Source organism: Canis lupus, chromosome X (assembly GCF_003254725.2).
Source record: "Canis lupus dingo isolate Sandy chromosome X, ASM325472v2, whole genome shotgun sequence".
In the NCBI taxonomy this organism is placed as follows: Eukaryota; Metazoa; Chordata; class Mammalia; order Carnivora; family Canidae; genus Canis; species Canis lupus.
In genome coordinates this window covers 80019932-80034472 of record NC_064281.1, presented here as the reverse complement: position 1 = coordinate 80034472, position 14541 = coordinate 80019932, and the positions used below count along the sequence as shown (strand labels likewise).

The window sequence follows — 14541 nt, the reverse complement described above, 5'->3', positions numbered from 1 at the left end:
TTCTTAGGGGACGGCTGCACAGTAACAGGTATTGCAAACAGATGGAGGTGAATTTCTTAGCCCTTGTTCTATAGCTTGGGATGAGGTAAAAATAAGATAATAATACTAAAGGGCATTTCCGAAGAAATAGGGACCATTTAAAACAGAGCTTTCGGGGTGCTTGAGTGGTTTAAATATCCAACTTTTGGTTTTGGCTCAGGTCATGATCTCAGGGTTGTGAGATCAAGCCCTACAGAGGGCTCCATGCTCAGCTGGGAGTCTGCTGGAAGATTCTCTCCCTCTGCTCTTACTCTCTCACTCTCTCTCAAACAAATAAACAAAATTTTAAGAAAGATAAAACAAAGCTTTGTATTCATTTCATACTCTTCCAGCAAAAGTTATCAGGTCATGGCAGCTTCTCACTCCAAAAGTTGTTAATTATACAATAAGAAGGAATATGTATATTTAATAACATTATTGATGCAGTTATGTGAGTATCTGAGGGTATGTGTAAAAAGAACACACTCTTAGAGCCCAGGTTTATAAACAGAATTAAACTATTACCATTAAGATCGATTTACTTTGGAATTTTATTTGGAAAATTTTCCTAAAGGCTGGAAACTGAATTAAAGGAATAATATAAGTAAAAACCTTTATGATAATCATGATGGTAATAGTGATATATAAAGTAAGCCTATATCTACTTTTTGCTATATTCAAAAATTGTACAAAATGGTTACTCAAACAGTAAGTTAAAATGAGAATGATTATTGCTTTGTGGAGGAGAAAACCAAATGGAGTGACAAAGAAAAGAAATTGTCCCCAAATGAGAAATGAGCAAACTATATATTCTGCATCTTTGTTTCAGCTTGAAAAAAATTACTGACACTAACATTATTCAGTGACCTGTTTCCAATCCCTGTTGACTATGTTTCATGCTTTCCTGATAGATGTTCCTATTATGCACTATTGCTGGAGGATAAAACAAAGCCCCAATCTATGGCAGATACATTCCTAACATTTGCTACTTAAATGCACCTGCTTGTTATCTTCTTACTGATAGCATGTACCATCCTGCTACAAGCTTCCTTGGTAATAATTGGAACATTATGTGTTTAAGGACATTATGTCTTTAAGACTTTGTGAAAGGAAACTTTGATTAGTATAAAAATCTACTTGTTTATGTAAGCATTCCTGGTTCCCATGTTTGTAATCATTCCATTTCAAAATCCTTTCTGACCTGGCGCACTCTCATTTAAATGACTTTGTCATCTTGTTTCCCTTCCTGGTGAGTTAATAAAATTTGACACCTTATAGATAAATTCATTTAAAGCAAATTTTTATCAGATAATATACAAAGTGTGTAACAATGGCTAAGGCATAGGCCTTAGACCAATATCCAACACAGGCCATAAGCAAATAGCATGGCCATAAGAATGTATACTGGTTGCCCACCTTCTGTGCAAGAGCAGAAGAAAAGAGCTTCCTGGAGTTGAGCACTTAGGTATAGAGAAAGAGAAACTAGTCAGTGAGTTACTGTCAGGGCCAAAAGGGGCTGAGAAATTTCTGGTCAAATGTGTGGGAACATGGTGGTGAAGGACAAAGTGTTTCCAGTGGAGAGAGATGAAACTCCTCTGATACACTGCCCACAGAGATACAAGTTTAAGTTTGCCTCATTTTGGAGATTTTGTGTTCCTGAGTTGATACAAAAAAAAAGTCTACATACAGCAAATGGCTAGTGAAACTGAGTTGACCACTTCTTAAAGTAATTTGACAATAAGATTTTTAAAAAATGTAAGTAAAATTGCTGAAGACCTGACAACTACATTATCACAGTGCATAGGTAATTGAAAAAAACAACAACAACCAGCTCTTGTCCCACTCTGAGATAGCAGGTTGGAGTTGCAGTACAGACACAGCTCTTCTTGGGATTAACAAGCAAAGTGCACGACCCCTGTGGTTTTTCTTGAGGACTCTAAAGCAAGGAGTCATTTGACTCTCCAGAGGACTCATAAAAGAAGGACTAGGTTGGATCAGAATTATTCTCATACGTACATTAAATAGAGGTCATCATCATTTTCTCTTAAAAATATACGTATGAGACGATTCACAAGACCTACAATCTAGCCTTTATAAATCGTCAAGGGGGTTTATTCCAGGATGGTTACATATTTGATATTCTCAATATAATAGGCAATCTGATCAAAATTTATTTCCCAGCTCTACCACTTATTAGTTATGTGATCGTAAGTTCCATAACTTGTATGTACCTTAGTTTCCTGAGTACATAAATATAAAATCTGAGTAATCTTAAAACCTACCTCTGGGGTTGATACAAGTAATCAAAATAGTTCACTTGAAATGGAAACATCTGAGAATTCCAGGAAACTTCTGAAAAAGAAGTGTAAGTGTTTGAAGCCATATAAACAAAGTGACAATGATTAAAAGTGTTTAGCACTAACCTACCTAGGTGTATAGCAAGAGGCTAATTAAGGCATAGCAAGAATAAAAGAAAGAGAAAAAAAAGCCCCAAATGAACTACTGAGTATCTGAAGATACACATGGTCTATTAATATATGTGAATATAGATGAGAAATCCAGCATGGATTTTCTATGCTCTGGAAGAGTCCTTGGGCCATTGAGTGGTCTGGGTTTAATTCATGGTTTTCTACTAAAGCAGTGGTTTTAATAAGACTCTTTTGTTTTAGGGTTACTAATTGCTCTCACCGTTGGTTCCCTTGTCTTTTCCTCCTATAACTCCAGGGAGGTATGAAACTTTGTTTTGAATGGGCAATATTTGAAGATACTGGATTAAGGACAGGACAGAGCAGAAAAATCAGCAAAGAAATGTTTATATCAAAGGAGGAATTTTAAAAAGTTTTCTTATTTAAGTTTCAGTTGGTTAACATACAGTGTAATATTAGTTTCTGGTGTACAATTTCATGATTCAACACTTCCATACAACACTGGGTGCTCATCACAATAAGTGCACTCCTTAATCCCTATTACCTATTTCACCCATCCTTCCCTCCCATCTCCCCTCTGGTAACCATCAGTTTATTTGGTATGCCTCTCTCTCTTTCCCCCATTTGCTCATTTCTTTTGTTTCTTAAATTCCACATATAAGTGAAATCATATGGTATTTGTCTTTCTCCGACTTATTTCACTTAGCATAGTACTATCTAGTTCCATCCACATCATTGCAAATGGCAAGATTCCAGTCTCTTTTATGGCTGAGTAATATTCAGTGATATATATATATATTATATATATATATTATATATATCACATCTTCTTTATCCACTCGTCTGTCAATAGACGCTTGAGCTCTATCCATAATTCAGCTATTGTAGATAATATCACTATAAACATTGGGGGTGGGTATATCCCTTTGAATTAGTATTTCTGTATTATTTAGGTAAATACTTAGTAGTGCAATTGCTGGATTGTAGTGTACTTCTCTTTTTAAAAAAGATTTTATTTATTTATTCATGAGACACAGAGAGAGAAGGCAGACACAGGCAGAGGGAGAAGCATGCTCCTCGAGAGGAGCCCAATGTAGGACTCTATCCCAGGACTCTCAACCACTGAGACACCCAAGAACCCTGGGTAGATCTATTTTTAACTCTTTGAGGAACCTCCATATTGTTTTCCAGAGTGGCTGCACCAGTTTGCATTCCCACCAACAGTGCAAGAGGGTTTCTTTTTCTCCATATCCTCACCAACACTTGCTGTTTCTTGTGTTGTTGATTTTAGCTATTCTGACTGGTGTGAGATCTTATCTCATTGTGTTTTTATTTGTATTTCCCTGTTGATGACTGATGCTGAGCATCTTTTCATGTGTCTGTTGGCCATCTGGATGTCTTCTTTGGAAAAATCTATTCATGACTTCTGCTCATTTTTTAAGTGGATTATTCATTTCTTTGGTGCTGAATTGTACAAGTTCTTTTTTTATTGGAACTGAGCATTTATTACACTGCTAAGAAGGGAAGCAATTGCAGTGGTATATCAGAAACTATATATGTTTTTAAATGTAATATATGCTCATAGACTCCAAAAAATATTCAACTAAAGATAAGATAGATAACTTTTAATGTAAGAAAAATGTTACAAGATAAAGTTAAAGTCATTAGCTTTTCCACAATGTACAGAAATTTGCTAACTTCCTGTACAGAGCAGAATAATCTTTACTCTTGAATGAAGTATTCAATAGCTACTGGTAATCTTTCACAAGTTCCTGAAAGCTTTCTTCCAACTGTTCATGTTACATGCTTATTTCTATTTGATTCATCTGGTTTGTCAGTTCTTTTGGTCTGAGACATTTTCTCATTTTTGCAAGATCTCTCTGCTTTTTCTTATACAGGCATGTCCACTTTATAGCTTCTGTATTGTTCAGCATCACTTAATGCTGTTTATAGATTCTGTATTGTTCAGTTTATAGCTTCTGTATTGTTCAGCATCACTCATGACAGTTACCAGTATTCAAAGAATTTCATAAATCCATCTAGCATGTTGCTTATTTATTTTGAACTTCTGTTGTGCCTCTCTTGCCATATCTTCATTGAATCCTTGCATCAACTTTTCCTGAGAAAAACAGGGCAATCTGAACAAAGCTTCACAAGCACAAAGTCTCTTAATTTCACATAACTTTTGGATGAATCTTCCTTCGTAATATCAAGAACAGGAGGAGATGTAATGTAGTATCCTATGAACTGTTTCGAGAAGTTGAACACTGCCTGGCCTTGACCTTGAAATGGAGTCAGTATCAGCATCTGACTTACAGTGGGTTAGGTTTTATCTGGGTACACATAGTAATTACAGACTATCATGTAGCCTATGGTTGCAAAGAGCATATCTCCATCCTTAATTATACTTCTCAAATACTAGAAAGTAGTGTCATCTTTCATCATCCATGTCAATAAAGCTAGCAGTTTCAATAATCCACATCAAAAAGGTCTGAAGCTTTTCATGATATTCTCAAAAGCCTCTACATGTCATGTAAGCCTTGTATATCTGAAAGGTAAAATTTTCTGCTCCTGTTGGACTGAGTCCAGAGTATGTATGGAGGAAGGTTTCAAATGGCTTGAAATCAACTTATTTTTCCAGCAAATAGAGAAAAATCATTCATGTTTGTACAAAATCCAGGTAGAACTATTTGTTCAGTTTTGCCTTTTGCATCATAAGCCTTTACACAAAGTTTTTATCAACTTTAGATGCATACTCAACATGGAACATTGTTGACAGGCTACTAGCAATATAGTATAACAGGATCTTCAAACTCTTGTAACCAAAAGCAGTTTCATTATCCCCAAAGAGGTGATGGGTATATTCAAGAAAGAAAGTTCTAATGTCATTCTGAAGACCTTCAGGAAAATGAACTAACTTTAGTTCAATTGCTGTGATGGTGTTACATTTGTATTCTGCCAGTTTCTTCTCCTCTGAACTCTCATATGCAACCAAAGATTTCTCCATAGTACCAAGTCCAACTATTTCTGAACTACAAGCTCCCGTAGCTGAGGAAGGATGAATATATGAGTTCTTTATATATTTTGGATAAAAATTCTTTATCAGATATGTCATTTACAAATATCTTCTCCCAGTCTGTAGGTTGCCTTTTAGTTTTGTTGACTATTTCCTTCACGGTGCAGAAGTTGTTTTTCCCCCCTTTTTTATTCCTATATTATTTTAATTTTTAGTTTAAATACAGTTAATTAACATATAATGTATTATTAATTTCAGAGGTAGAGGTCAGTGACTCATAAGTATTATGTAATACCCAGTGCTCATTACATCAGGTGCCCTCCTTAATGTCCATCACCCAATTACACCATCTCCCCACCCCCATTCCAGCAACCCTCAGTTTGTTTCCTATGACTAAAAGTCTCTTATGGTTTGTCTCTCACTCTGATTTCATCTTGTTTTATTTTTTCCTCTCTTCCCCTAAGATCCTGTTTTGTTTCTTAAATTCCACATATGAGTGAGATCATATAATTGTCTTTCTCTGATTCATTTATTCTGATTCATTTATTTTACTTTGCATAGTACCCTTTAGTTCCATCCACATCATTGCAAATGACAAGATTTCATTTGATTTTAATGATTTTATTTATGGCTGAGTAGTGTTTCATTATGTATGTATATATATATATGTGTATGTATATATATGTATGTGTATATATATATATATATATATACATATATCACATCCAGAAGCTTTTTATTTTGATGAAGTCCCAATAGTTTATTTTTGCTTTTGTTTTCCTTGTCTCAGGAGACATATCTAGAAAGATGTTGCTATGATCAATATCAGGAAATCACTGCCTGTGCTCTCTTCTAAAATTTTTATACTTTCTTGTCTCATATTTAGGTCTTTAGCCCATTTTGAGTTTGTTTTTGTGTATCGTGTAAGAAAGTGGTCTAGTTTCATTCTTCTGCATGTTGCTGTCCGGTTTTCCCAACACTATTTGTGGAAGAGACTGTCTTTTCCCCATTGAATATTCTTTTCTGCTTGGTCAAAGATTAATTGACTATATAGTTGTGGGTCCATTTTTAGTTTTGTATTCTGTTCTATTGACCTATGTGTATATTTCTGTGTCAGTGCCATACTGTATTGATCACTGGAGCTTTGGAATATAACTTAAAGCCTGTAATTGTGATGCCTCCAGCTTTGCTTTTCTTTTTCAAGGTTGCTTTGACTATCTAGAGTCTTTTGTGGTTCCATACAAATTTTAGGAATGTTTGTTCTAGCTCTGTGAAAAATTTTGTTGGTATTTTTATAGGGATTGTATTAAATGTGAAGATTGCTTTGGGTAATATAGACATTTTAACAATATTTGTTATTTCAATCCATGAGCATGTAATATATTTCCATTTCTTTGTGTCTTCTTTAATTTCTTTCTTCAGTGTATATTTTACAGTTTTCAGAATATAAGTCTTTAATCTCTGGTTAGGTTTGAGTCTAGGTACTTTATTATTTTTGGTACAATTGCAAATGGGATTGATTCCTTAATTTCCTCTTCTGCTGCTTCGTTATAGGTTTATGGAAATGCAGCAGATTTCTGTACATTGATTTTGTAACCTGCGATTTTACTGAAATCAATCATCAGCTCTATCAGTTTTTTGATGGAGTCTTTTGGGTTTTCTACATAGACTACCATGTCATCTGCAAATACCAAAAGTTTGAATTCTTCCTTATCAACTTGGATGTCTTTTATTTCTTTTTATTCTCTTTGCTGTGGCTGGGACTCTCAGTACTATGTTAAATAATGGTGGTGAGAAAGAGAACATACCTGTCTTATTCCTAACCATAGAGAAAAAGCTCTGGTTTTTTTCCCCATTGAGGATGGTATTAGCTGTGGGTTTTTCATATATGTCCTTTATTAGGTTGAGGTATGTTCCCTCTAAAACTATTTTGGTGAGGGTTTTTTTTTTATCATGAATGGATGTTGTACTTTGTCAAATGCTTTTTTCTGGATCTATTGAAAGGATCATATGATTCTTATATTTTCTTTTATTAATGTCATGTATCACATTGATTGATTTGTGAATATTGAACCACCTTTGCAACCCAGGAGTAAATTCTACTTGGTCATGGAGAATGATATTTTTTAATGTATTGTTGGAGTTGGTTTGCTAGTATTTTTTTTAATGATTTTATTTATCCATTCATGAGAGACACAGGGAGAGAGGCAGACATAGGCAGAGGGAAAGGCAGGCTCCCTGCGGGGAGCCCAATGTGGAACGTGATCCTAGAACTCCAGGATCATGCCCCGAGCAGAAGTCAGATGTTAAACCACTAAGCCACCCAGGTGTCCTGGTTTGCTAGTATTTTGTTGAGATTGATTGCATCTATGTTCACCAGGGATTCAAAGAAGGAATCTTGTCAATGAGAATGCAATAAAGATAGGAGAATGAGGAGAAAAGATGTTACAGAGGCCTCAAGCATGGAATATACTTGAAAGAAAAGAAGTATAAGAGTACTGTCATAATACCCTGAGATGAACATATTCTAATCATTATTAATTTATTGTAAAGTGTAGGTATGTATGTCCATACTCGTGTGCAAGGGAGAGCAGCACTGATGTTACAGAAATCCAAAAGCTAAAAGTCACCTGCCACTTTTCTCACCAGAATCAAAGTCCATGAGTACCCTAAAGCTGTGGGGATTAGAGCATACAAGTGTTGTGTTACCAAGGCTTCTGGAACTCCCACTGCTATTGTTAAGGCCAGAGCCAGAAGCACACAGCTGCCTAGGCTGCTAGAGCATCTGTGACTTAACCACCATAGCTGGGACCTTTCTGCCTGAGCGGTAACCAAGGAGACTCCACTTCCACTGAGGAGCCTGTGTTCCTGCTGAGAAACCAACCTCCCCACTGTATCTGCTGTAATTTCGGGAAGTGTGGCAAGAAAACAATAGGAAAGAAAAGAAAAAGAAAGGAAAGCAGAGGAAAAGATAAAGGAAAGAAAATTAAAGAACAGAATAGAACAGAAAAGCAAAGAAAAGAAAAAAGAAAAGGAACAATCTCTTCTCTCTTTCTCCTACCTTCTAATCTCCTAACAGTACCTTTCATTGACATAGTCTAGAAGATGCCAAATAGGAAAGGGGCCCTGGGAAAATTAGTTTATGGGTTCCGATCACCTTTAATACAGAAGGATGGAAAAAGGAGCTGAGAGCATGAGATACAATAGGATTATAATGTCTTCATTGCCAACATTTTTCTGTAAAATAATTACATATGCTTATAGAAAAAATACTTAGCTTTCCTGTGTCTTAGAACATCTATATTTTCCCCTCATTCATAAAGGATATTATTCCCAGAAATAGAATTCATAGCTGACAATTCCTTTCTTTCAGTGCTTGGAAAATGTTGTGCCACTTCTTTTTGGCCTCCTGTGGTTTCAGATAAGAAATCCACTGTTACTGTATTCTCTCTGGCTTCTTTCAATACGTTTCTTTCCTTAGTTTTCAAAAGTTTAATTATTTTGTGTGTTGGTGTGAAGTTATTTATCATATTTGGGATTCTTCCAGCAACTTGAATCTATAGTTTTATATCTTTCAAAAATTAGGGGATTTTTCAGCTATTATTTCCCAGAATATGTTCTCAATTCCACTCTCTTCTTCTGAGACTTCAATATTATGGATGTTGGATTTTTTTTGAATGTTGAATAATTTGCTGCTGTCCCACAAATCACTAAAACTGTTCATTTTATTCAGTCTATTTTCACTGTTTTGTCCAGATTAGGCAAGTTCTATTAACCTGTCTGAAAATTTATGATTCTGCGCTCTATAATCTTGTCTCTGTTATTGAGCCCACTCATGTGGTTTTTATTTCAATTATTGTGTTTTCATTTCTAAAATTTATGTTTTGTTCTATTATGTGACTTCTATTTCTTTACTGGGATTCTCTTTGTTTTCATTTGTTTTAAGATTATTTTTAGTTGCTTGTTTAAGCCTTTTTATGATGGCTTTTTAAAGGATATTTAAACATTCATTCATTCATTCATTCATGAGAGATACAGAGAGAGGCAGATACATAGGCAGAGGGAGAAGCAGGGTCCCTGCAGGAACCCCATGTGGGACTCCATCCCAGGATTCCGTGATCACACCCTGAGCTAAATGCAGACGCTCAACCACTGAGCCACCCAGGTGATGGCTACTTTAAATCCTTCTCAGATAATTCCAACAGCTCATTCTCTTGGTGTTGGCTCTGTGTATTGTCTATTATCTGTTTTGTGTTTTTTCTGGTTCGTGGTATGTTTGGAATGATTTCCAGCTGTATCCTGGATATCCTACATATTATGAGACTTTGTATCCTGTTTCATCTTAATTTTAAGTAGGCTCTCACCCTGTTGAGGTGTAGTGTAAGGCTCAGGCTATATGTATGTTCAGCTTCTACCTCAATTTTACCAACACCACTCTGCAAAAGTGGGGCATTGACTCATACTTATTGCAGATGGGTGACACAGGAACACAGATACATGCTGGGCCTCACCAACACCAGAGAGGACAGGGTTGCTAACAAGCTCTGCTTTATACATTCTTGTTCATTCTTGTTGCTGCTGGGTGGATATGGAGGTTTAGCTCCCCAATGTACCTCACTGTCCTCAGGGATGGAGAGAGAAGAATGCTTACTACTTCTGACTTACATTGTCTTGTTCAGCATTGTTGATGCCAGGTGGGGTTGGAGACTCTGGTCACCATTTGTTGTCAGTGTGCCCTGGCAGATGTACTAGAGCACTACTTATTTCTGCAGGGAATGAAGATAGAAAATTAGCTGCCTGCTAGACCTTCCACCAACTGGCTGAGGAATCATAGTGCTGCCTGTTTCTGCCAGGTAGAGCATGGATTAACTTCTTGACCAACCTCACTGACACCATCAGGTGGGAAAATCAGAGTACAACTAATTTCAGAGGGTAGGTAAGTAGAATGGACAATCCACTTCCTGTTCACCCCACTGAACAGGAACTGTGGGATTGAAGGTGGTTTCTCATTGTGTTTCACTGAAATAGCGTGAGTATTGTCAAAAATTTTTTCTGTTGTTAAGCCATACTTATCTATGGCCTGGCCAGGAGGGATAGCCTTTTCTTTGAACTTGTGTTTATTTTTGTCTGCGCTTGTTGGTGTTTCAGAGTTGGATGCTTTTGCAATGACTGTCTGGTGCATATGGGAGGCAATAAGGCAACTAAAGTACCTCACTTGTTGTGTCCTTTAAATCCCAAGTTCCCTAGTCAATTTGTCTTCTAGTTTCCAATGATCAGCTTTTTTTTCCTTCTTATTTGTTATATTATGTCTAAGATTTTTTAGTTGTAAGTATAAAAGGAGGGAGATGATCATCCTCATTATTTTTTAAAATATTTTATTTATTTATTCATGAGAGAAACAGAGAGGCAGAGACATAGGCATACCAAGAAGCAGGCTTCCTGCGGGGATCCCGATGTGGGACTCGATCCCAGGATCTCAGGATCAGGACCTGAGTCAAAGGCAGACACCCAACCACTGAGCCACTCAGGCACCCTCATTAATTGTCCTCATTAAATCTCTAAATATGCATGTGCAAATAATGATATAAAATTAATGTTTGCCTATTCCTTATACTAGCATTAAAAATAAACTTAATACTTAAAGTATGTAGAAAAAAGCACACTGCTGGTGGTATTATACACTGTTACAATAATTTTACAGCAAATGTCTTTCAAAGTTTAAAAGTACCTTTTATACGTATGTCTGTAATAATGGTTTTAATTTTATTACAAAAGATGTATTTATAGATTACCTGTGGCTCTGTATTAAACTTCACTCAAGAGAGAAATTAAGATATTTGCATATAATTGTTGACCAATATGCAAATTCAAAAATGTATTGATTTTTTAAGGTATCTTTATTTTTTATTTAAATTTTAATTCGTTGACATACAGTGCAATATTGGTTTCAGGAGCAAAATTCAGTGATTCATCACTTAAACATACAACACCCAGTTCTCATAACAACAAGTGCCCTTTTTAATACTTATCACCCATCTAACCCATCCTTCACCTATCTCCGTCCATCAACCCTTGGTTTGTTTTATGTTGATAAGCATCTCTTATGGTTGTTTCCCTCTCTCCTTTTTTCTTTTCCCCCTTCCCATATGCTCATCTGTTTTCTTTCTTAAATTCCACATATAAGTGAGATAATATGGTATTTGTCTTTCTCTGACTGACTTATTTCACTTAGCATAATACTAATAGCTCCATCCATGTCATTGCAAATGGCAAGATTTCATTCTTTTTGATAGCTAAGTGATACTCTACTGTAATTATACGCCACATCTTTTCTATTCCTCAGTTGATGGACATTTGTACTCTTCATAGTACAGTTATTGTTGATAATGCTACCAAAAATATCAGTGCAGTAATCCTTTAAATCTGTGTTTTTGTGTCTTTTGGATAAATACCTAGTAGTGCAATTGCTGGATCATAGGGTAGCTCTATTTCTAACTTTCTGAGGAACCTCCATACTGTTCTCCAGAGTGACTGCACCACTTTGCATTCCCACTAAAAGTGCAAGAGGATTCTCCCTTCTCCACATCTTTGCCAACATCTGTTGCTTCTTGTGTTTTAATTTTAGCCATTCTGACAGATGTGAAGTGGTACCGAATTGTGATTTTGATTTATAGTTCCCTGATGATAAGTGATGTTGAGCATCTTTTCATAGGGCTGTAAGCCATCTGTGTGGCTTCTTTGGAAAATACCTATTCATGTCTTCAGCCCATTTCTTAACTGGATTATTTGGTTTTGGGGTGTTGAATTTGATAAGTTCTTTATAGTTTTTTGATACTCTTTATCAGATATGTCATTTGCAAATATTTTCTCCCATTCCAAAGGCTGCCTTTTAGTTTTGTTAATTATCTTCTTTGCTGAGCAGAAGCTTTATATATTGGTGAAGTCCCAATAGTTCATTTTTGCTTTTCTTTCCCTTGCCGCCAGCAGCATGTTTAGTGAGAAGTTGCTATGCCTGACTGCGGTCAAAAAAGTTGCTGCTAATGTTCTCCTTTAGGATGTTGATGATTTCCTGTCTCACATTTAGGTTTTAACCATTTTGAATTTATTTTAGTGTATGGTGTAAGAAAGTAGTCCAGTTTCATTCATTTCATGTGCATTTCATTCATTTCATGTTCATTTCATTCCATTTCAAGTGCATGTTGTTGTCCAGTTTCCCCAAGATAATTTGTTGAAGAGACTTTTTTCCATTAGATATTTTTTCTTGTTCTGTCAAAGATTAGTTGACCATATAGTTGTGGGTTCATTTCAGGACCATTATGTTCCATTGATCAATGTATCTGATTTTGTGCCAGTACCATACTGTCTTGATGATTACAGCCTTGCAATATAGCTTAAAGTCCAGAATTTTGATGCCTCCAGTTTTTTTCTTTTTCAGAATGCTTTGGCTGTCTGGGGTCTTTTGTGGTTCCATACAGATTTTAGGAATGTTTGTTCTAGTTCTATGAAAAATGCTGGTGGTATTTTGATAAGGATTGCATTAAAAGTGCAGATTGCTTTGGGTAGTATAAGCATTTTAACAGTATTTGTTCTTCCAGTCCATGAGAATGGAATGTCTTTCCATTTCCTTGTGTCCTCTTTAATTTCTTTTATAAATCGTTTAGAGTTTTCAGTGTTCAGAATTTTTTCCTCTTTTGGTAGGTTTATTCCTAGGTATCATCCTATAGTTTTTGGTGCAATTGCAAATGGGATTGATTCTTTGATTTCTTTTTCTGCTGTTTTGTTATTGGTGTATAGAAATGCAACAGGTTTCTGCATATTGATTTTACACCCTGTGACTTTGCTGAGTTCATGTATGAGTTCTAGCATTTTTTAAAAGAATCTTTCAGATTTTCATAGAATATCATGTCATCTGCAAATATTGAAAATTTGACTTATTTCTTGCCAATTTGGATGACTTTTATTTCTTTTTGTTGTATAACATAGACTTCCAGCACTATGATAAATAGTAATGGTGAGAGTGGACATCCTTGTCTTGTTCCTGGCTGTAGGGGAAAGGCTCTCAGTTTTTCCCCATTGAGGATGATATTAGCTGTGGTCTTTTTGTATATGGCCTATATAATGTTGAGGTTTGTTCCCCGAATTCCTACTTTGTTCAGGGCTTTTTTCAAGAAAGGATGCTGTACTTTGTCAAATGCCTTTTCTGTATCTATTAAAAGGATCATATGGTTCTTATCCTATTAATGTGATGCATCAAGGTAATTGATTTTAGAATATTGAACCTCCCTGCAGCCCAGGAATAAATCCCACTTAATAATGGTAAATTAATTCTTTTAATGTACTGTTGAATTCAATTTGCTGATTTGCTGGTATTTTATTGAGAATTTTTGCATCCGTGTTCATCAGTGATATTTGCCTGTAATTCTCCTTTTTAGTGGGGTCTTTGGTTTTCGATGCAAGGTAATGTTGGTTTCATAGAGTGAGTTTGGAAGATTTCATTCTATTTCTGTTTTATGGAACAGTTTGAGAATAATAGGTATTAACTCTTCTTTAAATGTGTGGTAGAATTCCCCTGGGAAGCCACCTGGTCCAGGACTTTTACTTGTTGGGAGATTTTTGACTACTGATTCAATTTCTTTTCTGGTTATGGCTCTGTTCAAATTTCTGTTTCTTCTTGTTTCAGTTTTGGTAGTTTGTAGATTTCTAGGAATTTGTCCATGTCTCCCAGGTTGCGACTTTGTTGGCGTAAATTTTTCCTAGTATTCTCTTATAATTGTTTGTATCTTTGTGTTGTTGGTTGTGATTTCTCCTCTTTCATTCATGATTTTATCTATTTGGGTCCTTTCTCTTTTCTTTTTGATAAGTTTGGCTAAGGATTTATGAATTTTATTAATTATCTCAAAGAATTAGTTAAGTACACTTAGTAAATTAGTAAAAACTCCTAGTTTTGTTAATCTGTTCTACTGGTTTTATTTTGTTTGTTTCTATATCAATTATTCCTGCTTTAATCTTTATTATTTCCCCTCTTCTGCTGGCTTTAGGCTTTATTTATTTGCTGTTCCTTTTCTAGCTCCTTCAGGTGTA

General features: G+C 35.6%; 1 pseudogene; it reads right to left on the bottom strand.

Moving 5' to 3' along the window:
• Positions 1-4192: 4192 nt before the first annotated feature.
• Positions 4193-8122, bottom strand: LOC112649118 (histone acetyltransferase type B catalytic subunit-like; annotated as a pseudogene).
• Between the last annotated feature and the right edge of the window lie 6419 nt (positions 8123-14541).